At 39.2% G+C, this 26810-nt stretch overlaps 1 protein-coding gene across 1 annotated transcript in view; it reads left to right on the forward strand.

Annotated features, from left to right (window-relative positions):
• Nucleotides 1-353: 353 nt before the first annotated feature.
• Nucleotides 354-26810, forward strand: part of LOC125229423 (alkaline phosphatase-like) — a 209872-nt gene continuing 183415 nt past the window's right edge. Inside the window, exon 1 of the mRNA XM_048134251.1 lies at nucleotides 354-582. The gene's annotated coding sequence lies outside the window, so the exon portion shown is untranslated. The remainder of the gene's footprint in view (nucleotides 583-26810) is intronic.

Below are 26810 nucleotides of genomic sequence, written 5' to 3' on the forward strand. Positions count from 1 at the left end.
AAATTTGTCTTCTTTTCATTCATGTGAACTTTATTTATTAAAATGCTTACTAGTATATTGAAATTAAACATGAAAAAGATTGATAACATCGGTGAATAAAAATAGTACAGTAAAATGTTAGTAACTCCCGAAAACGAAGTGAAAAAAACAAATTTGCTCACATTAATAAAATGAAGCTAGAGTTTTATCCAGAAATGATCCATTAAAAACTCAGATCATTTGATTTGAATACTTAAAAACATTTTTAAGCATATGCAGCATTTTGAAGCAGCAGTGACGCCTGCGCTGTGGGGTCTAACGCCGGTTAAGATTCAGTGGACTTGTTCGCCTCCGCTCGCGCGGACAGACAGGGACACTCAGTGCTCAATCGGTGCGGATTCGAAATTCGAAACTCTCGATTGCGCGTAACATTCGTGAACACGCAGTGTGAGGACACATTTTAGAATATTCTGATAACATTTTTAAAAGTCTACTTTAAAAAAAATAGTGACTTGTTTTAAACTTAGTGTTGGTGTTTTAGAGTTTTGTGTGTAGTGCTTAAGAAATTACTTCGTTCGTGTAGAAAATAATTTAAATTGCAAGGTATGAAAAAAATATAATTTTTATTGTATTGGTAACACTATAATAATAATGACATGTGTTATTAATTAACTTGAAGAAATAATTAGCTAAGTAGGTCAATCAAATAAATAAATAAAAATCTATGTAAAATCATTATCAATATTGAATTATAAAAAAGGCAAGTGTACTAGTTTGCGGTACCAGTTTGCGTCCATTTGGCGAAATTTTTAAATAGTGTCAAACGTATCGCAAACCTTCTTGTCCGTCAAATACCAATAATATTATAATTTATATGGTGTCATACAGTGTATTTATTTTTTAATATTTTTCTTTATACATATTATTGACGACCGGTCTGGCCTAGCGCGTAGTGACCCTGCCTGCTACGCCGCGGTCCCGGGTTCGAATCCCGGTAAGGGCATTTATTTGTGTGATGATCACAGATATTTGTTCCTATGTATGGATTTCTATGTATATAAGTATATATATCGTTGTCTGAGTACCTGCAACCCAAGCCTTCTTGAGCTTACCGTGGGACTCAATCTGTGTAAGAATGTCCTATAATACTTATTTATTTATTTATAGTATTTCCCAATAACATATTGCAAATTTAATACATACATTATTATTCCGCGTGGGAATGAAAACTAGCCGCTCATCCTATTAAAATTTATTAAAAATAAATTAATAGTTTAAAAAACACTATAAAACACGCTTTTATAAATGCACGTAAAAGCCAAAAATAAATTACGGATCGTTCAAGTTGTCTCTATTTGTGAGTTGAAGTTTAAAAACTATGTGCTTTTAATTATAATATTTGATTGTAAAAGCGTGGGGCGCTGGAACAGGAAAGACTTTTTGTATAACTTGCTGCTAAATCAAATTATGCTATGCTACGGGAAGGAGGTTACACAGATTTACGCGCTAACTGGAGTTGCAGCATGACTAGTAGGTTCTACATTAAACAGTCAAATCAATTAAAAGTAGGTACCAGTTTGTCGAACTCAGACAAAATATGCGCTAGTAGCGAGGAGAGTCGACAACTCGACAGTCACCGACACTTAGAACGCCGCTTTTTTCCGGTAATCAAAGTACAAAAGGGGAAAGTGTCTACAGTGACAGGATGCAGAGTTTTTGTTTGTGGACGAGATATCTTTGGTTCTTTTTGGTAACGCTTAGGCGGCATATGTAAACGTTATGTTCTTATGCAACTTCATTCGCCAGGAAGTTCGGATTAGTATTTGTTTACAAGAAAGTCTTTCCTGTTCCAGCGCCCCACGCTTTTACAATCAAATATTATAATTAAAAGCACATAGTTTTTAAACTTCAGCTTACAAATAGAGACAACTTGAACGATCCGTAATTTATTTTTGGCTTTTACGTGCATTTATAAAAGCGTGTTTTATAGTGTTTTTTAAACTATTAATTTATTTTATACTTTTTAGTCATTAATAATGAAATACTTTTAACATTTATACATAAATTTATTTCAAGTAGGCGGATTTTACATGCCATTTGTGGCTTAACGTGTACTTATTGCTAATTGCTACTTAATAATAACCAGCGGCTACCTTCTTATTACGGTATTATCATAAAAATGTTTATACCTAGTAAGTTATCCGTAAAAGATAGACCCCCTTTATTTGCTCTTAAGGGTCACAGGAAAACCATTACCCAACTTATTTTAAATACAACGTTGATCTTTCTTTTATGCCGATGGCTTCGCCCCCCGAGTCCCCCTTTGTTTGCTCTGAAAGGTCACAAGAAAACGCTAACCCAACTTATTCTAAATAGTACGTTGATCTTTCTTTTATGCGAGGGGCTTCGCCCCCCGAGCCCCCCTTTGTTTGCTCTTAAAGGTCACAAGAAAACGCTAACCCAACTGATCTAAAATACTACATTGATCTTTCTTTCATGCGGGGGGCTTCGCCCCCCGAGCCCCCCTTTGTTTGCTCTTAAAGGTCACAAGAAAACGCTAACCCAACTGATCTTAAATACTACGTTGATCTTTCTTTCATGCGGGGGCTTCGCCCCCGAGCCCCCTTTGTTTGCTCTTAAAGGTCACAAGAAAACGCTAACCCAACTTATTCTAAATACTACGTTGATCTTTCTTTCATGCGGGGGCTTCGCCCCCGAGCCCCCCTCTGTTTGCTCTTAAAGGTCACAAGAAAACGCTAACCCAACTTATCTTAAATACTACGTTGATCTTTCTTTCATGCGGGGGCTTCGCCCCCGAGCCCCCTTTGTTTGCTCTTAAAGGTCACAAGAAAACCTTAACCCAACTTATTTTAAATACAACGTTGATCTTTCTTTTATGCGGGGGACTTCGCCCCCCGAGCCCCCTTTGTTTGGTCTTAAAGGTCACAAGAAAACCTTAACCCAACTTATTTTAAATACAACGTTGATCTTTCTTTTATGCGGGGGCTTCGCCCCCCGAGCCCCCCTTTGTTTGCTCTGAAATGTCAAAGAAAACGCTAACCCAACTTATTTTAAATACTACGTTAATCATTCTTTTATGCGAGGGGCTTCGCCCCCCGAGCCCCCCTTTGTTTGCTCTTAAAGGTCACAAGAAAACGCTAACCCAACTGATCTAAAATACTACATTGATCTTTCTTTCATGCGGGGGGCTTCGCCCCCGAGCCCCCTTTGTTTGCTCTTAAAGCTCACAAGAAAACGCTAACCCAACTGATCTTAAATACTACGTTGATCTTTCTTTCATGCGGGGGCTTCGCCCCCGAGCCCCCCTTTGTTTGCTCTTAAAGGTCACAAGAAAACGCTAACCCAACTTATTCTAAATACTACGTTGATCTTTCTTTCATGCGGGGGCTTCGCCCCCCGAGCCCCCCTTTGTTTGCTCTTAAAGGTCACAAGAAAACGCTAACCCAACTTATCTTAAATACTACGTTGATCTTTATTTTATGCGGGGGGCTTCGCCCCCCGAGCCCCCCTTTGTTTACTCTGAAAGGTCACAAGAAAACGCTTACCCAACTTATTTAAAATACTACGTTAATCTTTCTTTTATGCGGGGGGCTTCGCCCTCCGAGCCCCCCTTTGTTTGCTCTTAAAGGTCACAAGAAAACGCTAACCCAACTTATTTTAAATACTACGTTAATCTTTGTTTTATGCGGGGGGCTTTGCCCACCGAGCCCCCCTTCGTTTGCTCTTAAAGGTCACAAGAAAACGCTAACCCAACTTATTTTAAATACTACGTTAATCTTTCTTTTATGCGGGGGCTTCGCCCCCCGAGCCCCCCTTTGTTTGCTCTTAAAGGTCACAAGAAAACGCTAACCCAACTTATCTTAAATACAACGTTGATCTTTCTTTTTATGCGGGGGGCTTCGCCCCCCGAGCCCCCCTTTGTTTGCTCTTAAAGGTCACAAGAAAACGCAAATCAACTTATTTTAAATACTACGTTAATCTTTCTTTTACGCGGGGGGCTTCGCCCCCCGAGCCCCCCTTTGTTTGCTCTTAAAGGTCACAAGAAAACGCTAACCCAACTTATCTTAAATACAACGTTGATCTTTCTTTTATGCGGGGGGCTTCGCCCCCCGAGCCCCCCTTTGTTTGCTCTTAAAGCTCACAAGAAAACGCTAACTCAACTTATCTTAAATACAACGTTGATCTTTCTTTTATGCGGGGGGCTTCGCCCCCCGAGCCTCCCTTTGTTTGCTCTGAAATGTCACAAGAAAACGCTAACCCAACTTATTTTAAATACTACGTTAATCTTTCTTTTATGCGAGGGGCTTCGCCCCCCGAGCCACCCTTTGTTTGCTTTTAAAGGTCACAAGAAAACGCTAACCCAACTGATGTAAAATACTACATTGATCTTTCTTTCATGCGGGGGGCTTCGCCCCCCGAGCCCCCCTGTGTTTGCTCTTAAAGCTCACAAGAAAACGCTAACCCAACTGATCTTAAATACTACGTTGATCTTTCTTTCATGCGTGGGGCTTCGCCCCCCGAGCCCCCCTTTGTTTGCTCTTAAAGCTCACAAGAAAACGCTAACTCAACTTATCTTAAATACAACGTTGATCTTTCTTTTATGCGGGGGGCTTCGCGCCCCGAGCCTCCCTTTGTTTGCTCTGAAATGTCACAAGAAAACGCTAACCCAACTTATTTTAAATACTACGTTAATCTTTCTTTTATGCGAGGGGCTTCGCCCCCCGAGCCACCCTTTGTTTGCTTTTAAAGGTCACAAGAAAACGCTAACCCAACTGATCTAAAATACTACATTGATCTTTCTTTCATGCGGGGGCTTCGCCCCCCGAGCCCCCCTGTGTTTGCTCTTAAAGCTCACAAGAAAACGCTAACCCAACTGATCTTAAATACTACGTTGATCTTTATTTCATGCGGGGGGCTTCGCCCCCCGAGCCCCCCTTTATTTGCTCTTAAAGGTCACAAGAAAACGCTAACCCAACTTATTTTAAATACTACGTTAATCTTTCTTTTATGCGGGGGGCTTCGCCCCCCGAGCCCCCCTTTGTTTGCTCTGAAAGGTCACAAGAAAACGCTATCCCTACTTATTCTAAATACTACGTTGATCTTTCTTTCATGCGGGGGGCTTCGCCCCCCGAGCCCCCTTTTCTTTGCTCTAAGGATCACAAGAAAACCTTAATCCAACTTATTTTAAATACAACGTTTATCTTTCTTTCTTGCGGGGGCTTCGCCCCCCGAGCCCCCCTTTGTTTGCTCTGAAAGGTCGCAAGAAAACGCTAACCCAACTTTTTTTAAATACTGCGTTGATCTTTCTTTCATGCTTCCCCCCTCGAGCCCCCCCCCCATTTTTCTGTTCTTATCTTCCGGCACCATCATCAGGCCTTGAAACCTAATCGTAGTCATAGTTCATTACAAGACTTTTCTAAGCAGCCCAAAAACAGCTATGATACGATGTTCCATCATGTAGTTCCAGTTCATATCTTCCGGCTCCATCATCAGACCTTGAAACCTAATCGTAGTCAAAGTTCATTACAAGACTTTTCTAAGAAGCCCAAAAACAGCTATGACACGATGTTCCATCATGTAGTTCCAGCTCATATCTTCCGGCTCCATCATCAGACCTTGAAACCTAATTGTAGTCAAAGTTCATTACAAGACTTTCCTAAGAAGCCCAAAAACAGCTATGATACGATGTTCTATCATGTAGTTCCAGTTCATATCTTCCGGCTCCATCATCAGACCTTGAAACCTAATCGTAGTCAAAGTTCATTACAAGACTTTTCTAAGAAACCCAAAAACAGCTATGATACGATGTTCCATCATGTAGTTCCAGTTCATATCTTTCGGCTTCATCATCAGACCTTGAAACCTAATTGTAGTCAAAGTTCATTACAAGACTTTTCTAAGAAACCCAAAAACGGCTATGATACGATGTTCCATCATGTAGTTCCAGTTCATATCTTCCGACTCCATCATCAGATCAGCTCAACAGTACCATATTATTGTATTGTCATCGGAACTACATATAGCTGCCAATTTTCATTACGCTACGATCCTTGGAAGATGGTTAAATTAGCCTCCGCAGATTCCATTACATAGTTAGTTACATACACGACGACCTAATAAAAGCGTGTTAAAAATATTTTATAAATATGTGAGTCTTAACAACCTTTTAAATGTTAAATATCGAACATAGATAAAGGACATCTAAATTAATACATTTTTTTAGATATTATGTAATACCAAAATATACTTATACTGTGCGTATTGAATTGTATAGGTACTTATACTCTTATTCTTTTTAAATATAATAACCCCTTGTTATGACACGAAAAAAAATAATGTATTGTGATTTTGTACCTGGTTTATGCTGGGCTGGATTTTATCCGCATGCTAATTGTGATAAAATAGGCATCAATTTTAACCCCTTGGCACTATAATTACATTAATGTTGTCCGTATTTAAAGTAGACCGAAACCGTTCATTTCTAACATTTTTTGATCAAACTGATTCAGAATCTACGTTAAATTAAAGGATACTGAACTTAACACAGCATAAAGGAGTGTACAAGTTTCTAATGGGTTGGCAACGCACACGTGACACTCCTTGAGTTGCAGGTGTCCATTGGTGACGGTGACCGCTTTCCATCAGGCGGACCGTATGCTTGTTTGTATAAAAAAGTAAGCAGCATCTCAAAATGAATAGAATCCTGGAACAAAAACTATCTCTTTTGGTGACACGTTTTCTTAGATCAGTTCGTCAAATAACTTGTAAAAGAGTGTAAAGAAAATAAGTTGGTAGTGAAAGGAATAACACGTAAAGGAAGTTAGTATACACAGTGTACCATGAGGAAACCGAAAGATTTTAACTATGAATTTCTGAGGGTAAAATAAAGATAAAATATAACGTCAAGCAAATTTCGGCAAAAAAATGTGTTTTTTTTTTAGTTTTTTAGGATGTATTTTCATATAAAAAGCTATTCGTAAAACTTGCACTTAAAATAAAATATTACATTTTTTTTCTAAAACAATACTTTTTTGCAGTGAGTCACTACTTCCCTTTTGATCTCTATCAACGAGGATAGTCAGATTATGTCCGATAACGGCGTAATCGCCATAAACAACAGCTTTTTGTTCTGAGAAATAATAAGTGATTATTATTATTTTTTATGCTTATCTCTTAAAGTGGGCGAAATCCAGAAAAAAATATATGGCATTTTACTCTTCTAATATGATGAGGAATACGGTGTTAAAATTATAAATATTGGGGACACCTTACACAGATCAACTTAGCCCCAAACTAAGCAAAGTTTGTACTATGAGTGCTAAGCGACGATATACAATTATACATACTTAAATAGATAAATAAATACTTATATACCTCTACATAGAAAACATCTATGACTCAGGAACAAATATCTGTGCTCATTACACAAATAAATGCCTTTACCGGGATTCGAACCCAGGACCCGCTTAGCAGGCAGGGTCACTGCCGACTGAGCCAGACCGGTCGTCAAATTATTCGGTTTCCTAATGTTACACCGTGTATAAGCAGAGAAGGGGCTCAGTTAATTATTCTAGCTAGGGAAGCCCGTTGCCACTTGAGTGTCATTAGGCGAAAACAATCGGATTAGTGACAACAAAAGGATCTGTTCGTGATGTGTTGTTTTTACTTGTTTTGTGGTTCCGTTCCTCAAAAGGGAACATTAATGAAACCCTTAAAGAATCCGTCTCTCGTATGTCTGTCTGTATGTGTCTGATGTGACGAAAAAATATTGTGACGTTTATACCGCAAAACGTCACAATATTTTCATTTTGTACATTCTCAAGGGAATCAAATTTAATAGGGTATTTTCCATTATTACCTATTCCCCTATTTCTATTCTTACCGAATTTTAAAGACCTAATTTTGGCTGGTTTTAGCCATCTGCCTGGGATTTTTGCTTCGTCTTTTGAATTCAGGCTCTTGATAAATAATAATAAAAACATATTGAACAATTTTGAAATGTCTCCTAATATCCGATGAAAGCTTGCACCTAAAACAGGAATTTGGAATACTCACATGAAATCGAAAAGTCCACAATGTCCAAACCTATGAGCCTTAGCTCTCGCAAACGCGGCAAGAAAATTGGATTCTTGGATTTCCTACATAGACCGTCTCTATCGGATTTAAATTGGTTGGATTTGTAAACTTCTAACACAAACCCAAATAGGAATGGCATTTTTTTTTTTCTAAATTTGATTTTTGATAAAATATTGCGTATCCACTTAGAATAGGTACATTGTAACTGGGTCATTTTTTTTCAAAGTTGTACCCTCACTTTTTCTTATTTTGAAAATGTGGTTTCCACTCAGAATCGCGAGCTCTTTCAATCCTAATAGCAGAAAAAAAGTGTCCCAAGGCTACTTCCTATTCCGTTACCATTTTTTCATACATTTTGTATGGCGGTAACGTTAACGGAATGGAAGCTTTGAAAAATGTATGGAAGTCTTGGGACTTTTTTTTCTCCTATAAAGATCGACAGACCTCGCGATTCTGAGTATGAATAAAAAAAATGGCCCAACTACTTAATTATGTGGGGATGTAGAATAAAATAACTTACCGAATAAGTTGCATTGGTTTCCTCCTTGGCCGATGGTCTTCAACTATTCACTTATTTGGTTTTAGTTTATTTAATTTTGATTGGGGAAGAAAACCCTTTAGTTAGTTTCTTTATTTATATTTATAATCTTCTCCATATGTTCGTGATCAGTTTTTCCATAGTTTTTCTTTCTTATTGACTTTGACTTGTGTGTCACTTCACTTTAATTTTGAAACCTTGTCGAACCACCCGACAAGGAGGTCAGAGTATATTTAACAAAGAGTTTTTAATTGAGGCACGAATAATATGTTTGTACGGGTCATTTTCTTTTAGTTCCATTATTCAGATTTATTCGTAATCTTACACACGTATGTAAATCTACCATGCAATATTTTAATGTCATAGGCTCATAGCGCTGATCCTGATGAAGAGATATCAATGAACTCTGTGATGAAACAATATTAACGTAATTGTGTTTGATGGTTTTTTATCCATATGAGTAGGTATATGGGTCTCCCCAAACATGCCGATGCCGATTAAGTTTTCGCCAAAAACGTGTGAACATGAACAATGAACATGCATACGGGCCGTATGGCAGCGTTACAGTGGCTTTATACTAATGAGCGATTTTTGGTCGACTAGCGCCGATTTTGCGTCGATATATTTGGCGAGACCCTTATTTTAAACCCAATTTCTATTCATGAAGACTGATAGAAAGTTATAATTATAAAGTACCTCAGCGAGTTGACGTCACTCAACTCGCTTTCATATTAATTCGATAATTATTAGCAAATCGTTCTAATTCGTTTTGACAGTTCTTAAAAAGCAGCTGATTTCAATAGAGGAAAGTAGCCTATAATAATTGTACCCAAATCCCAAAGTTGACTTCTACGACCAAAGTGTGGTGAAGTTTTTAGCCCGTCACTAGGCCATCACTACAAGATTACCATTAATTAAATACTTACATAAAATTAGTTCAGAATTCTTGTTACGCACTGTAATAAAATTGTTGGTAGGTATACTTATATTAATAATATTAGCTTTTTCAATCAAAATGGTAAGTAATTTATTGTCGGTTGGCTATATAAGACGCTATTTCATAATAAGTAGCTTCAATAAGAAATCGATATTACCGACCGCCGAAAATGTGGGCCTCTTGAATGAAAACCTCATATTTGATTAACTCTGAAAACTTATTGTGTCTAAGTTTAATCTGCATTTAATTGGAGAGTAATTAGTTTCGACAAGGATTTAAATTGCATCATATTGTTTTGATGAAACCACTATTAAGAACTTTAAATTGAGAACAGAGATATGAGAGGTACCCCTCTAAGGTAAATTTTATTAATTAAAATGTAAAGTAACCCCATAATATATTTAAACGTTTCAAGCCCACATATTTCATACCTATATATACCATAGATTAATGATTACTATTACATCATAGTCTATACATCCTGGTTCTCATGTATGTGTGGCGTGACAAGAATGGATAAGATAAAGAATAAGTATATCAGAGGAAGTCTAAAAAAAGCACCGGTAGTAGAAAAAGTAAGCAAAGCATGGTATGGATATGTAATGCGGAGGGATGAAAGGCATCTGACGAGAAAGATATAACGAATTAATGTGGAAGGTGGTGGAAGTAAAAGGAGAGGAAAACAGAAGAAAAGGTGGATGGACTGTGTGAGACATGATATGGAACTAAAACAAATTAATGATGAAATGACGAGTGATAGATATGTATGGAAGAGGAAGATATGCTGCGCCGACCCCAGATGACTGGAATAAGCGCAAGAGCATGATGATGATATTCTGTCCTCACTAGACGAGGGAATTTGGGCTATATTCTCTTCATCCTATATTAGAAAAGTTATAATAAAGATTTATTAATAACTCTCTCAAGGGTATCATTAAATTCTAATTTAATATGTATGTATGTATGTATAAGCTTTATTGTACATAAAGGAAACAAAAGAGACACAGTTACAGAGTCAGTAATATAAATGTAGGCGGACTTATCCCTTAATGGGATCTCTTCCAGTCTACCTTTGAGGAAATGAGTAGAAGCGAATTAACGATGAGTGACGAATTCAAAAATGTACAACCACTAAAAGAATTAAATGCAAATTTTGTATACACATGGTAACAAATATATACATACGAGTATACAATTACATTAATACACTAATATATACATATATAATAATATAATAATAAATAAACAAATACTCATAAAATATATATTTATATAGGTACTTAGACCAAAAAGTATATGGATATTAATTCGAACCACAAAGCAAGACGACAATTAAAAAAATAGATAAAAATTAAAGAAAAAGAAAAAGAGAGAAAAGAAAAAAAAACAATCCGATAAAAAAAAAATTAAGTGTCGGAAAGCCATAGTTTTTTAAGGTTATTCTTGAGTGCTGCTACAGATTGGGATTGCCTCACGGACACCGGTATCTCATTCCACAATTTAATATATGTTTAAATCATGATTAATTACTTTAATTTTCTAACTGCTTAACTTATTTCCAGCCTTGTTTGTGGCAATTACAATGTATAATTAGTTAGGTATGTTTCAAATTATAGTACCGTCGACCGCGGCGAATAAAGATGGATGAGGTTATTAGGGACAAAACTTTATATGTTGCTGGAATGCTATATACTATAAACTTTTTATTTTCAATCATGTGGTACAATGTCTGTAGGTATTTAAACTATTTAAATTCCATTTGGGTTTTGTTAAACAGAAACCCGTTGTCTAAACATAAATGTATAAAATCGTCTGCAATAGAGGCCTTTGCCTGTGACGACGAAATTTCATTTTAGGGAAACGGTACTGACCGAGTGGATATGACGCCCAACTTTCAATCCTCTATCTGTCTTTCAATCTAGCTGGTACCAATGAATTAATTTGTCTTAATCATGTATGAAATACAATCTGAAATTTACCACTAGATTTACGGCGAAGGAAAACATATTAAACATATAAACATGGTCACTCACGTGTAAATAGTTGAGAAACGCTTGATATGTTTCGCTCCGTAACGAGGAGCATTTTCTTTGAGCTCGCGTGATGCCGATGGTATCGTGAAAAAACCTGCATATCTGCGAAATACGTATGTATAACAAAGGTGTAAGAGTATGTGAAGTCTCGAATCAGCATTGAACTAGTGTGGGGTATATTCATCCCCGGTCACTTCTATTCATCCCCAAGTAACAATACTTGTTATTACTACAAAATATGCATATTATTATTTAAGCAATTTTGGAGTTTATAGTCCGTAGCTATTGTTTGATAGCCAGCCATTCGGACATCGGTTATGGGCTGTAATTAAATTGTTTCGATTGGCAACACATTTCCATGTTCTGACCTCGGTCAAAATTTTTGAATTGAAGACCAGACTGAAAATAATTCTTGGAAATCTCAACGACATATCTAAGAACCATTTGTAATAATTGAAACATAGAGCTAAAAACTGTTTTATAATAATACAAAAAACTACAAAGATCTTAGAACAAATTAAATTATTCTCATTTGAAAATATTTTAATTTGTATTTTTTAAGTAGTAACACTACTATTATACTATAAACATTAAATAAATGTCATATACAAAGAAAAAGTGACCAAGGCCTCCAAGTGTTCCGAGCTGGAATCGAACCAGCGTACTCCGTTAACCGGACGGATGCCTGTAAAACCACTCGGCCATCGGATCACGAAAGCAAGGGTCGAAATTTCCAAGTATATGACACAACACACTAGACACAAGAAGTATATGACACTAGTTTCGGTTCTACCTCAGAGATGGCGGGGGGCGCTAAGCCTTCGGTAATTGTGTCATATACTTGGAAATTTCGACCCTTGCTTTCGTGATCCGATGGCCGAGTGGTTTTACAGGCATCCGTCCGGTTAACGGAGTACGCTGGTTCGATTCCAGCTCGGAACACTTGGAGGCCTTGGTCACTTTTTCTTTGTATATGACATTTATTTAATGTTTATAGTATAATAGTAGTGTTACTACTTAAAAAATACAAATTAAAATATTTTCAAATGAGAATAATTTAATTTGTTCTAAGATTTGCACAGCAGCGCCATCTCTCTTCGCTAGCTCGTAATCACATGTGTTGATTCAGTTAGGAGGTCGAACTAGTTTCGGTTCTACCTCAGAGATGGCGGGGGGCGCTAAGGCTTCGGTAATTGTGTCATATACTTGGAAATTTCGACCCTTGCTTTCGTGATCCGATGGCCGAGTGGTTTTACCCCTTTACGACCGAGAAAATTATTTTCTAAAATCTCATAAAAAATGCATGTGAACAGTTTTCAATGGTCGTCAAATACTCGTAAAAAATAATATAAAAAATTTTATTGCCTTTAATCAATAAAAAAATCGCATGCAGGAAAGTGACGTTCAGGCACTTTTGTGCATTTACATATAGGTATATGTAAATGCACAAAAGTGCAAATTCGGAAGGACACGTAAAAAGTGACTAAATATCTTATTTTAGATAATAAAACTTTTTTTTATAATCATCTATTATTCGTTAAACATAATACAACGATTAAAAAACTATAAAAAAAACAATTGACGAAAAAAATCTCATTCCAACTATCACTTACTTCGTATGTAAATCTTTCAAACATTTATTTTTGCGTGTAATGCAAAGGTACACGTTGTTGCAACGTTGATGCAACGTGTATTAGTTCGACGGGATCAGGATTCGAATGGGGAATGCAGGTTTTGGGGGATTTCATATCGTCAAATTTAGGCAAATGATTAATAACTATCAAATATGATAGATGCAAGGGGCTGGCGAGCTCTGACTCTTTCTGGGCCTCACAGGTGTTTTACCATGTGAAACGTCATTCGAACATGCTTCTCTATTCATTACGCCGTTTTCTTGGTGCTTTAATGAGCATTGCAAAGATTTCCAAGCGGAAATCTAGTATAAGTACTTTGCGTCTAGGGAGGCCAATGGCGTCGCAAACAATTTTGTACGTATGCCCTCCATGCATTCACCAAAGCTAAATCATTATCATTGCGTCTCAGAAACAATTGACAGATCGTTTATTTTTAAATCAGTTAAAGTATTTGAAGACGAAGGTTCAAAAAACAGCTGGTCAACCTCCAAACTTTCGTTGCCACGCCATTCAAAAAGGTAATAAGTTGATTCTTCAAGGCCCTCGTTAAAATTTTCAGTATCTGATATTTCACCATTGCACAAAATTTCAAGGATTTGTTCATCACTTAATGGACGCCCTATAGAATATAAATATTGAATTACAAACCGAAATTTGTAATAAACCGCGAAAATATTTGATTATTTGTTCGAAATTCATTTTACGCCCAAAGGCCGAATACACATAAACGTGCAGATATTTATGGCAAACGGATTACGGGCTACGACCGAACCTATAAATTCGTGCACTTCTTTTTTACGATCTTATTAATAACACGAAATCACTTAATTTTAGTCTTAATTCATAATTAATAAAACCACTAGCTCTTTAACAGTAAAAATCATGCATTAAATAAAAGGTTTGTCACCAAAAATATACGAAATTATGAACTTACGTGGGTCACTACTCTCACCAAAATACCGCGCCATCTTCAAACATGTCTTGCGACCGACTGACCCGGCCAACTTAAGGTATTTACTATTATTACGTGTTGCTAGTGTCTGCAGATTCGATCGGTATAGGTTTGAGCCCGAAAATACAATTTACTTTCTGTCCAGATTTTTTTTAAATAATTTGCAGGATTATATCAAACCGGTCGGAAAGGGTTACAGGCATCCGTCCGGTTAACGGAGTACGCTGGTTCGATTCCAGCTCGGAACACTTGGAGGCCTTGGTCGCTTTGTCTTTGTATATGACATTTATTTAATGTTTATAAGTTTTATAACTACAAAGATATTTAGAAAAAACATACATACGTACACTCATCACTGTATTCCCAAAAGGGAGAGGTAGAGCACATGCAACTGCTGCTGCGTTGCGGATATTCGGTTGTAAAATATTTAATGTTACTTCAGTTATTAAATTGTTTCTGTTGAAGATTATTTTACATTAATGTTATTCCTAAATTCTAATTTCCATCTCGTTCCAGGTTCCACAACTCTTGTGAATTAATTTCACGGCGTTTTCTTGCAACATGTTTAAATATCAGATTTTGCATTTCAGTGGCGCTCACCACAGTAATCGGTTTATCATAATTGAACACGAAATTAAATTTGAGTTCGAAGTATTTTGCTTAATTGTTTACTTTAGGTACTTAATTGTTTGATACACTGTCGGTCTCCATGTTCATTCCATTAATTAAATTATTAAATATTTTATCCTAATTGATGTAATTGTTATGTATGGTAAGTATTGAATTGTTCTTAATTAATCTGTTAGTAAGTAGCACCGTCCACAATTACTCTGCTTTGCCTTGTAGTGGATACGTTTTAGAATGAAGTCCGCCTTTTGTACAAATAACTTTTTTGTGCAATAAAGATTAAGGGCCGGTTGCATCAAACCGTATTTCACCGTTAAAGCGTTCGTTAAATTTTATAATAATTATGGGAAGATCCATAGACGTCTGCTGCGTGACGATGATGTGTCTGTCAAATGTGGTTGATGCAACTGGCCCTAAATGAATAATGCTCTTACGATAGTTGTCGTTACTGGTTCCATTGACATTTATGGTGGAAATTTCGCTGATTTGGTTGAGGTCTTGGTGGCTCAGATGGCAAGAGCGCTGGAGTATTAATTCAGAGTTCAAGTTCATTAAGGTACATTGAATTCTAATTATGTTAAGTAAAAACAAAATTCGATGTTGAAAAACAAATAACGAATCAGGAATCTTTACGATGAAAAACATTCTTTGTTTACTTTCGGGCTTGACTTGGCGGCACAATTTGTGTTAAGGTCATCCTCGAATTTCGTGCAAATCAGTGCTTTGATGAAAGCCATTACATTTGGGAGACGCAGTTGTTTTATTTTTTCTTTACACCCGCCAAAAAAAATTCATTTGGTTGTGTCGCTTTTGTTTGTTTGCCGTGCTGTGCTGCAAGCGCTTTTAGGTAAAGCGCCCAAAATTTCTGCTCGAACAAAGCGGGTATGTATGTACATATTATGTACTCGAATGATAACTCGCGGGGTAGAAGATTTTTTTTTTAATACTTTTTTTAAGTACTCAGTAGGTAGGTATATTAAACGCACTACGTACCTATTTATTTGCTTAAGATATACCTCTATAATAGTCACTTAAATATATGGACACCATAGGTACATAATGACGAAATTAGTATTTCGTACAAATACCACTAAATTTCATTTAAGTAAACATAGTCTAATATCAAGTCGAGTAGCAGATATCTGAAAGAACTAATAAAAAAACTAAACATAAAGCAAACTGACGCAAAAAGGAACACCTACGCACCTCTAATCTAGTACATCAATATAGTAAATAGAATGAAAGCTAGCGTCTTACCTTATTTATATTCATATTCATTTATTTCGTAAATGCACAGATACATTACACGTCAACAGTTACAGTGCATATATATAAATTTAAAATTTAGAATTAAATTTTTTAAATTAAATTAAGAAATCATACAATTATAAAAATAATAAGAATAACAATTGGATACATATTTACATAATTACATTAATATTTAAATGTCACAAAATTCTTATACATCTTAAGCTTAGTATTTACTTGATCCAAATATCTTTGAAGGTCACAAGAACTCATTTGTGTAATAGTTTCCCTGATCGCCCATTACGATTAGATGATCTACGTCTTTCATCATCTATACAATACTAAGTGGTCTGATTTCGGCTGTAATACCAGTTTGTATTGTACTGAAGGAAATATTAGATCTATAAATAAACGTATTGTAAAGTGATTTAAAGAATACGTTTGTTATTATAGCAAAGCCGCTAGTCTATAAATAGACTAGCGGCTTTGCCCGCGTACTAAAAGTAATCTTATTCAAACGTTGAACTTTGGACCCCGCCATTTCACCCCTTTAGGCACTGGTCCCACCGCGAGCTAGTAAACTATGAGCTGTCGGCTATAAAAACGAACAAAAGATAATCACTCCCGTGTAAATAAAAGAGACACGGCGATGTTTATAGTTACTCGCCCAGCGATGAGCTATTTATCAATATCGCCGTGTTTCTTTTATTTGCACGGGACTGCTTATCTTTTGTTCGCTTTTATAGCCGACAGCTCATAGCTTACTAGCTCGCGGTGGGACCAGTGCCTTAGGATGTGAATTTTGAAAAATCTACTAGGAAACAAGTTTTCTACGTTAAAACACCCTGTTAATGTAATCATTTAATGAAAACATTGAACAGGTTTTATTAACACGCTTTTATTAGGTCGTCGTGTATGTAACTAACTATGTAATGGAATCTGCGGAGGCTAATTTAACCATCTTCCAAGGATCGTAGCGTAATGAAAATTGGCAGCTATATGTAGTTCCGATGACAATACAATAATATGGTACTGTTGAGCTGATCTGATGATGGAGTCGGAAGATATGAACTGGAACTACATGATGGAACATCGTATCATAGCCGTTTTTGGGTTTCTTAGAAAAGTCTTGTAATGAACTTTGACTACAATTAGGTTTCAAGGTCTGATGATGAAGCCGAAAGATATGAACTGGAACTACATGATGGAACATCGTATCATAGCTGTTTTTGGGTTTCTTAGAAAAGTCTTGTAATGAACTTTGACTACGATTAGGTTTCAAGGTCTGATGATGGAGCCGGAAGATATGAACTGGAACTACATGATGGAACATCGTATCATAGCTGTTTTTGGGCTTCTTAGAAAAGTCTTATAATGAACTTTGACTACGATTAGGTTTCAAGGTCTGATGATGGAGCCGGAAGATATGATCTGGAACTACATGATGGAACATCGTATCATAGCTGTTTTTGGGCTTCTTAGAAAAGTCTTGTAATGAACTTTGACTACGATTAGGTTTCAAGGTCTGATGATGGAGCCGGAAGATATGAACTGGAACTACATGATGGAACATCGTATCATAACTGTTTTTGGGCTTCTTAGAAAAGTCTTGTAATGAACTATGACTACGATTAGGTTTCAAGGCCTGATGATAGTGCCGGAAGATAGGAACAGAAAAAGGGGGGGGGGGGCTCGAGGGGGAAGCATGAAAGAAAGATCAACGTAGTATTTAAAAAAAGTTGGGTTAGCGTTTTCTTGTGACCATTCAGAGCAAACAAAGGGGGGCTCAGGGGCGAAGCCCCCCGCAAGAAAGAAAGATAAACGTTGTATTTAAAATAAGTTGGGTTAAGGTTTTTTTGTGATCCTTAAGAGCAAAGAAAAGGGGGGCTCGGGGGGCGAAGCCCCCCGCATGAAAGAAAGATCAACGTAGTATTTAGAATAAGTAGGGATAGCGTTTTCTTGTGACCTTTCAGAGCAAACAAGGGGGGCTCGGGGGGCAAAGCCCCCCGCATGAAAGAAAGATCAACGTAGAATTTAAGATAAGTTGGGTAAGCGTTTTCTTGTGACCTTTAAGAGCAAACAAAGGGGGCTCGGGGGCGAAGCCCCCGCATAAAAGAAAGACTAACGTAGTATTTAAAATAAGTTGGGATAGCGTTTTCTTGTGACCTTTCAGAGCAAACAAAGGGGGGCTCGGGGAGCGAAGCCCCTCGCATAAAAGAAAGATTAACGTAGTATTTAAAATAAGTTGGGATAGCGTTTTCTTGTGACCTTTCAGAGCAAACAAAGGGGGGCTCGGGGGGCGAAGCCCACCGCATGAAAGAAAGATTAACGTAGTATTTAAAATAAGTTGGGATAGCGTTTTCTTGTGACCTTTCAGAGCAAACAAAGGGGGGCTCGGGGAACGAGGCCCCTCGCATAAAAGAAAGATCAACGTTGTATTTAAAATAAGTTGGGTTAGTTTTCTTGTGATCCTTAAGAGTAAAGAAAAGGGGGCCTCGGGGGGCGAAGCCCCTCGCATGAAAGAAAGATCAACGAAGTATTTAGAATAAGTTGGGTTAGCGTTTTCTTGTGACCTTTAAGAGCAAACAAAGGGGGGCTCGGGGGGCGAAGCCCCCGCATGAAAGAAAGATCAACGTAGTATTTAGAATAAATTGGTTTAGCGTTTTCTTGTGACCTTTAAGAGCAAACAAAGGGGGGCTCGGGGCGCGAAGCCCCCCGCATGAAAGAAAGATCAACGTAGTATTTAAGATAAGTTGGGTTAGCGTTTTCTTGTGACCTTTAAGAGCAAACAAAGGGGGGCTCGGGGGCGAAGCCCCCCGCATGAAAGAAAGATCAACGTAGTATTTAGAATAAGTTGGGTTAGCGTTTTCTTGTGACCTTTAAGAGCAAACAAAGGGGGCTCGGGGGCGAAGCCCCCGCATGAAAGTAAGATCAATGTAGTATTTTAGATCAGTTGGGTTAGCGTTTTCTTGTGACCTTTAAGAGCAAACAAAGGGGGCTCGGGGGCGAAGCCCCCGCATAAAAGAAAGATTAACGTAGTATTTAAAATAAGTTGGGTTAGCGTTTTCTTGTGACATTTCAGAGCAAACAAAGGGGGCTCGGGGGCGAAGCCCCCCCATAAAAGAAAGATCAACGTTGTATTTAAAATAAGTTGGGTTAGCGTTTTCTTGTGACCTTTAAGAGCAAACAAAGGGGGGCTCGGGGGGCGCAGCCCCCCGCATGAAAGAAAGATCAACGTAGTATTTAGAATAAATTGGTTTAGCGTTTTCTTGTGACCTTTAAGAGCAAACAAAGGGGGGCTCGGTCGGGGGGCGAAGCCCCCCGCATGAAAGAAAGATCAACGTAGTATTTAAGATAAGTTGGGTTAGCGTTTTCTTGTGACCTTTAAGAGCAAACAAAGGGGGCTCGGGGGCGAAGCCCCCACATAAAATAAAGATTAACGTAGTATTTTAAATAAGTTGGGTTAGCGTTTTCTTGTGACCTTTCAGAGCAAACAAAGGGGGCTCGGGGGCGAAGCCCCCGCATGAAAGAAAGATCAACGTAGTATTTAGAATAAGTTGGGTTAGCGTTTTCTTGTGACCTTTAAGAGCAAACAAAGGGGGGCTCGGGGGGCGAAGCCCCCCGCATGAAAGTAAGATCAATGTAGTATTTTAGATCAGTTGGGTTAGCGTTTTCTTGTGACCTTTAAGAGCAAACAAAGGGGGGCTCGGGGGGCGAAGCCCCCCGCATGAAAGTAAGATCAATGTAGTATTTTAGATCAGTTGGGTTAGCGTTTTCTTGTGACCTTTAAGAGCAAACAAAGGGGGGCTCGGGGGGCGAAGCCCCCCGCATAAAAGAAAGATTAACGTAGTATTTAAAATAAGTTGGGTTAGCGTTTTCTTGTGACATTTCAGAGCAAACAAAGGGGGGCTCGGGGGGCGAAGCCCCCCCATAAAAGAAAGATCAACGTTGTATTTAAAATAAGTTGGGTTAGCGTTTTCTTGTGACCTTTAAGAGCAAACAAAGGGGGGCTCGGGGGCGAAGCCCCCGCATGAAAGAAAGATCAACGTAGTATTTAGAATAAATTGGTTTAGCGTTTTCTTGTGACCTTTAAGAGCAAACAAAGGGGGCTCGGGGGCGAAGCCCCCGCATGAAAGAAAGATCAACGTAGTATTTAAGATAAGTTGGGTTAGCGTTTTCTTGTGACCTTTAAGAGCAAACAAAGGGGGCTCGGGGGCGAAGCCCCCACATAAAATAAAGATTAACGTAGTATTTTAAATAAGTTGGGTTAGCGTTTTCTTGTGACCTTTCAGAGCAAACAAAGGGGGGCTCGGGGGGCGAAGCCCCCCGCATGAAAGAAAGATCAACGTAGTATTTAGAATAAGTTGGGTTAGCGTTTTCTTGTGACCTTTAAGAGCAAACAAAGGGGGGCTCGGGGGGCGAAGCCCCCGCATAAAAGAAAGATCAACGTAGTATTTAAGATAAGTTGGGTTAGCGTTTTCTTGTGACCTTTAAGAGCAAACAAAGGGGGGCTCGGGGGCGAAGCCCCCACATAAAATAAAGATTAACGTAGTATTTTAAATAAGTTGGGTTAGCGTTTTCTTGTGACCTTTCAGAGCAAACAAAGGGGGCTCGGGGGCGAAGCCCCCGCATGAAAGAAAGATCAACGTAGTATTTAGAATAAGTTGGGTTAGCGTTTTCTTGTGACCTTTAAGAGCAAACAAAGGGGGCTCGGGGGCGAAGCCCCGCATGAAAGAAAGATCAACGTAGTATTTAAGATAAGTTGGGTTAGCGTTTTCTTGTGACCTTTAAGAGCAAACAAAGGGGGGCTCGGGGGCGAAGCCCCCACATAAAATAAAGATTAACGTAGTATTTTAAATAAGTTGGGTTAGCGTTTTCTTGTGACCTTTCGGAGCAAACAAAGGGGGCTCGGGGGCGAAGCCCCCCGCATGAAAGAAAGATCAACGTAGTATTTAGAATAAGTTGGGTTAGCGTTTTCTTGTGACCTTTAAGAGCAAACAAAGGGGGGCTCGGGGGGCGAAGCCCCCCGCATGAAAGAAAGATCAACGTAGTATTTAAGATAAGTTGGGTTAGCGTTTTCTTGTGACCTTTAAGAGCAAACAAAGGGGGGCTCGGGGGGCGAAGCCCCCCACATAAAATAAAGATTAACGTAGTATTTTAAATAAGTTGGGTTAGCGTTTTCTTGTGACCTTTCGGAGCAAACAAAGGGGGGCTCGGGGGCGAAGCCCCCGCATGAAAGAAAGATCAACGTAGTATTTAGAATAAGTTGGGTTAGCGTTTTCTTGTGACCTTTAAGAGCAAACAAAGGGGGCTCGGGGGCGAAGCCCCCGCATGAAAGAAAGATCAACGTAGTATTTAAGATAAGTTGGGTTAGCGTTTTCTTGTGACCTTTAAGAGCAAACAAAGGGGGGCTCGGGGGGCGAAGCCCCCCACATAAAATAAAGATTAACGTAGTATTTTAAATAAGTTGGGTTAGCGTTTTCTTGTGACCTTTCAGAGTAAACAAAGGGGGACTCGGGGGGCGAAGCCCCCCGCATAAAAGAAAGATCAACGTTGTATTTAAAATAAGTTGGGTAATGGTTTTCCTGTGACCCTTAAGAGCAAATAAAGGGGGTCTATCTTTTACGGATAACTTACTAGGTATAAACATTTTTATGATAATACCGTAATAAGAAGGTAGCCGCTGGTTATTATTAAGTAGCAATTAGCAATAAGTACACGTTAAGCCACAAATGGCATGTAAAATCCGCCTACTTGAAATAAATTTATGTATAAATGTTAAAAGTATTTCATTATTAATGACTAAAAAGTATAAAATAAATTAATAGTTTAAAAAACACTATAAAACACGCTTTTATAAATGCACGTAAAAGCCAAAAATAAATTATGGATCGTCCAATTTGTCTCTATTTGTGAGCTGAAGTTTAAAAACTATGTGCTTTTAATTATAATATTTGATTGTAAAAGCGTGGGGCGCTGGAACAGGAAAGACTTTCTTGTAAACAAATACTAATCCGAACTTCCTGGCGAATGAAGTAATAACATAACGTTTACATATGCCGCCTAAGGGTTACCAAAAAGAACCAAAGATATCTCGTCCACGAACAAGAACTCTGCATCCTGTCACTGTAGACACTTTCCCCTTTTGTACTTTGATTATCGGAAAAAAGCGGCGTTCTAAGTGTCGGTGACTGTCGACTCTCCTCGCTACTAGCGCATATTTTGTCTGAGTTCGACAAACTGGTACCTACTTTGAACACTGACTTTTAATTGATTTGACTGTTTAATGTAGAACCTACTTGTCATGCTGCAACTCAAGTTAGCGCGTCAATCTGTGTAACCTCCTTCCCGTAGCATAGCATAATTTGATTTATCAGCAAGTTATACAAAAAGTCTTTCCTGTTCCAGCGCCCCACGCTTTTACAATCAAATATTATAATTAAAAGCACATAGTTTTTAAACTTCAGCTCACAAATAGAGACAACTTGGACGATCCATAATTTATTTTTGGCTTTTACGTGCATTTATAAAAGCGTGTTTTATAGTGTTTTTTAAACTATTAATTTATTATCTCTTAACTGTAACTGGCCTGTTTTTCCGTTGAACCAAAATGACATTTAATACATACAATTATTGACATGAGTGACATGACAGCTAGTGGTAACCGTCTTGTCAGGTTAAGGGCCGGTTGCATCAAACCGTCTGTCACCGTTAAAGCGTTTGTTAAATTTTATTGTATGGGAACTTCCATAGACGTCTGCTGCGTGACGATGATGTGTCTGTCAAATGTGGTTGATGCAACTGGCCCTAAATGTACATGGTGATTATTCTTAGATAAAAATTGCAATCAATTTTTTGTTCGGTAAATGAAAACAAAAAAATCATATGAAAAGTTAATTCTTTTAATGTTGATTAACGTCCCTCAAAATATCCGTGACTAATTTGTTAACCCTATATATGAATTCAGTAATTTTATTTGACCTGAAAAGTGAACTAATTAATTTATGATAAATTTACTTTTATCGAGCAAACAGAATTTTAGTATTTCATTTGCCCATTGTAATATATTTCAACAGAGTATAATCAGACATACAAATAAAGTGGACCTTAAATACAATACGATACAATCGCGTTGATGGTCTAGCGGTAAGAGCGTGCGACTTTCAATCCGGAGGGCGCGGGTTCGAACCCCGGTTCGTAGCATTGACTTTTTCGGAACTTATGTGCGAAATGTCATTTGAAATTTTCCAGTCTCTTTTCTGTAAAGATTTTTCTTCATCGCATCGTGAGAAAACCGGACTAATTCCAATAAGGCCTAGTTACCCTTTGGGTTGGAACTTTGGTTGGAAGGTTAGATGGCAGTCTCTTTCGTAAAACTAATGCCTAGGCCAAATCTTGGGATTAGTTGTTACAGCGGACCCCAGGCTCCCATGAGCCGTGGAAAATGCCGGGATAATGATTACCATACAATAAAATAATTTATTATTAACGCCAAGTTTCAAGTCATGTATAAACGTTCAATTTAGATTCTTGGTAAGCACCTTCATTTTTTTTAAATTCCCGGTTCCTGGATAAATCGGAAAGCAAAATACAAAATAAATAAATAAACTAGTTTAGCTGGAACCCAAGATCTATTAAACTCAGCAACTATTGAGATAAAGTAAACCATATCAGCTCCGTCTGTTGATCCTATCAGCCTGCAAATTGAAACTTGCTTCGTCGTTGACATTTAATCTTAAAACTGCAGTCTACTCTGAATAATCTGCGTGTGATATTCTGAGCACGACAGCGCCGACATTATACAGGGTGTAATTTATATAACAGACAGGTCATATATATTTCAATAGGTGTCTCGGGGGACTACAGGGCAGGGACGTTCTTTGCACAAAAACTAAGCCTAGCGGTGCAAAGGGGCAACGCCTCCAGCATTCTGGGTTCTCTTCCAGAATTCGGTTCTTTAGGTGTGATTTTTTTATATTTAGTTTTAGCTTTAATTTTATTTTTATTGTACTTAGATTTTGTTGTATAAAAAAATATTATGTAAAAATGCCGAATTATATAACAGGGGGTTATTATATCGCTGATTAAACCCAAATCACTAAAATAAAGTATACTATACATAGAGTCTGGCTAGCCAAATATTATACACGTTAAACTTTCGTGAGACATATTCAAATAATTAATTAAACTACGGTTGTACTCACGTTATTATCGCTATTGCTGCGACATGTTTCGGGCCAATTCGGAGGCCCCTCTTCAGGCATATAGGAGTTCACGCGACGGTTAAACTCCGCAGACTAACCGCGCCGCGCGCCGCTCCGCCCGCTGCGCGCGCGCTGATAGGACGGGGGCGGGGGGCGCAGAGCAGTCTGCAGTTGTAGTTGTAGTGTAGAGTTCTGGTAGCGCGGCTGTATCGACCGATGAAGGTAAGCACACTGCACTCACTGTGTCCACGCGATTGTCAAAACCCACTTTCTGCTTCACACTAGGTATTACCGGTTTCCATGCTGGTGGCAACATCCAGCCTCCGTCACGATTGAAATTAGGGCGGCGTCCGATTTCAATGGCCTCGAGAACTTTGCGTGGTACAAAACATTTCTCACGTACCAATAACCGTGCTCTATCGAAGCGTATAAAATGGGACGCGCCGGTATCGTACGCGTGCTCTGCCACTGCGGAATTCCTGGTATCCATGTTCTTCACGCTTCGTATGTGTTCCGACAACCTCGTGGAGACATTCCTTCCTGTCTCGCCGACATACGTTCTACCACAGTCACAAGGTATCTCGTATACCCCCGGGCTACCCAGTGGGTCCTTATCTTTTGGAGAGCGCAGCACCTGCCTAACCTTTGTGTGGGGGCGGAAAATTGTCCTAATGCTAAACCTTCGGCGTAATAGGCGTCCAATAGTATCCGTTACCCCTTTAATGAAAGGCAAGAAAGCAGGCGCTCTCTCGACCGTATGTGTTCGCCGTAACGTGCTCGCACTTGCCGCCCGCTGACTCTGTCTCCAACTGTACCCATTACCCTGCCCAAGATCCATAAAAATGACTGGCCCCTGAGACCCATTGTTAGCCAGATAGACTCACCCACCTACAAGGCGTCCCGCTTCTTGTCGAGTCTCCTGCAACCTCTAACTGGTAATACGTTCAGCTTCGTACGAGACTCTACGCACTTTGTGCATTTACTTGAGGGAGTTATGTTGCAGGAAGATGAGGTAATGGTGAGCTTTGACGTAACCTCCTTATTTACTAATGTACCGGTAGCGGAAACTATAGAGTTGATAAAACGAATGGCCGACCGCGACGACTCTCTTACCGAGTACATGAAGTTGATAGAGTTTTGCCTCACTAGTGGATATTTTGTGTGGCGAGGTGAATATTACTTGCAGATAGAAGGAGTCGCAATGGGTTCTCCGATAGCTCCAGTGGTGGCTAACCTTTTTATGGAACATTTTGAGCAAAGAGCGTTGGAGAGCTGCCCACATAAGCCTAGACTATGGTGGCTATATGTCGACGACGTGTTTGCTGTAGTGACACGCAGAGATCTAGACCCGTTACTTGCCCATTTGAACGCGCAGCATCCCAAGATTACGTTCACTATAGAGAAAGAGTGTAATGGGGCTCTACCTTTTCTGGATGTCTTAGTGCAGCGGGACGAACGTGGCCTTTTGACTCATAAGGTGCATAGAAAGGCTACACACACCGATAGGTACCTGCAAGCTGACTCGCACCATCACCCTGCGCATTTGTCTTCGGTGCCACGCGCTCTCATCAACAGGGCTTTACGGCTCTGTGACCCGCAGTACGTGCAAGGCGAGCTGCAGCATGTAAGGCAGGTGTTAGAGAAGAATGGGTACAGTTGGAGACAGAGTCAGCGGGCGGCAAGTGCGAGCACGTTACGGCGAACACATACGGTCGAGAGAGCGCCTGCTTTCTTGCCTTTCATTAAAGGGGTAAGGTAACGGATACTATTGGACGCCTATTACGCCGAAGGTTTAGCATTAGGACAATTTTCCGCCCCCACACAAAGGTTAGGCAGGTGCTGCGCTCTCCAAAAGATAAGGACCCACTGGGTAGCCCGGGGGTATACGAGATACCTTGTGACTGTGGTAGAACGTATGTCGGCGAGACAGGAAGGAATGTCTCCACGAGGTTGTCGGAACACATACGAAGCGTGAAGAACATGGATACCAGGAATTCCGCAGTGGCAGAGCACGCGTACGATACCGGCGCGTCCCATTTTATACGCTTCGATAGAGCACGGTTATTGGTACGTGAGAAATGTTTTGTACCACGCAAAGTTCTCGAGGCCATTGAAATCGGACGCCGCCCTAATTTCAATCGTGACGGAGGCTGGATGTTGCCACCAGCATGGAAACCGGTAATACCTAGTGTGAAGCAGAAAGTGGGTTTTGACAATCGCGTGGACACAGTGAGTGCAGTGTGCTTACCTTCATCGGTCGATACAGCCGCGCTACCAGAACTCTACACTACAACTACAACTGCAGACTGCTCTGCGCCCCCCGCCCCCGTCCTATCAGCGCGCGCGCAGCGGGCGGAGCGGCGCGCGGCGCGGTTAGTCTGCGGAGTTTAACCGTCGCGTGAACTCCTATATGCCTGAAGAGGGGCCTCCGAATTGGCCCGAAACATGTCGCAGCAATAGCGATAATAACGTGAGTACAACCGTAGTTTAATTAATTATTAGCCAAATATTGTTGACAGATATTTCCTTGTGGTATCACCAATTGTCTATGGTTTAAAAAA

This window comes from Leguminivora glycinivorella, chromosome 9 (genome assembly GCF_023078275.1).
Source record: "Leguminivora glycinivorella isolate SPB_JAAS2020 chromosome 9, LegGlyc_1.1, whole genome shotgun sequence".
NCBI lineage: Eukaryota > Metazoa > Arthropoda > Insecta > Lepidoptera > Tortricidae > Leguminivora > Leguminivora glycinivorella.